This window comes from Grammomys surdaster, unplaced genomic scaffold (genome assembly GCF_004785775.1).
Source record: "Grammomys surdaster isolate TR1022 unplaced genomic scaffold, NIH_TR_1.0 105011, whole genome shotgun sequence".
In the NCBI taxonomy this organism is placed as follows: domain Eukaryota; kingdom Metazoa; phylum Chordata; class Mammalia; order Rodentia; family Muridae; genus Grammomys; species Grammomys surdaster.
The window spans coordinates 1-1,245 of NW_021609807.1; the positions used below are offsets into that span (position 1 = coordinate 1).

The 1,245-nt window shown below is 58.4% G+C and overlaps 1 pseudogene; it reads left to right on the forward strand.

Moving 5' to 3' along the window:
• Nucleotides 1-292: 292 nt before the first annotated feature.
• On the forward strand, nucleotides 293-1,240 carry LOC114635456 (annotated as a pseudogene).
• Nucleotides 1,241-1,245: the final 5 nt, after the last annotated feature.

Genomic DNA, 1,245 nt, shown 5'->3' on the forward strand with positions numbered 1-1,245 from the left:
AAAACTATTTCTATCCTTTAAAACTACCTAATGAGTGTTTTACATGGATATGTAACATGTACAAGGATAACATATAATAGGAGATAATATTTTTGTATGAATGTCAGAGAATTTGTGAAAATGTGTCTCAACATTTTATCAAATGAGTTCAATATTTAAAATAGGGGTCGGGCGGCGCCTGTCCAGTCCCCGCAGCCTAGCGCAGGCAGCGGCGGGTGATGGAGAACAGAGCCCCGTCCCCCGCTGTCCTCCAGCATGCTCTGCTGCTACCCCGCAGCTGAGCCGGGAGGCTCCGGCCCTGTGCGCCCTACCGTGACCCCGCCACTATGGCCAGCATTTGGGCGCTGGAGCACTCTGACGAAGCCCACAGCAACGGGTCAAGTGCTGTCGACGACTGCGGCTCCGTGTCCGTGGTCTTCCCCATCACCATGTTGGTCACTGGCTTCGTGGGCAACGCATTGGCCATGTTGCTTGTGTCGCGGAGCTACCGGCGCAGCGAGAGCAAAGGCAAGAAGTCTTTCCTGCTGTGCATTGGCTGGCTGGCGCTCACCGCCTTGGTGGGGCAGCTCCTGGCCAGCCCGGTGGTCATCCTCCTGTACCTGTCACAGCGACGCTGGGAGCAGCTCGACCCATCGGGGCGCCTTTGCACCTTCTTCGGGCTAACCATGACAGTGTTCTGGCTGTCCTCGCTCTTGGTGGCTAGAGCTATGGCCGTGGAACGCGCCCTGGCCATCCGCGCACCGCACTGGCATGCCAGCCACATGAAAACTCGCGCCACACGCGCGGTTCTGCTGGGCGTGTGTCTGTCTGTGCTTGCCTTCGCGCTGCTGCCAGTGCTGGGCGTGGGCCGCTACAGCGTGCAGTGGCCGGGCACGTGGTGCTTCATCAGCACCGGGCCGGCGGGCAACGAGATGGACCCTGCGCGCGAGCCGGGCAATGTAGCCTTTGCCTCTGGCTTCGCCTGCCTGGGCTTGCTGGCTCTGGTGGTACCTTTGCCTGCAACCTGGCGACCATCAAAGCCCTGGTGTCCCGCTGCCGGGTCAAAGCCGCCACTTCGCAATCCAGCGCCCAGTGGGGCCGGATCACCACAGAGACAGCCATCCAGCTCATGGGGATCATGTGTGTGCTGTCTGTCTGCTGGTCACCGCTATTGATAATGATGTTGAAAATGATCTTCAATCAGATGTCGGTTGAACATTGCAAGACACAGGTGGGAAAGGAGAAGGAGTGCAATCCCTTCCTCAT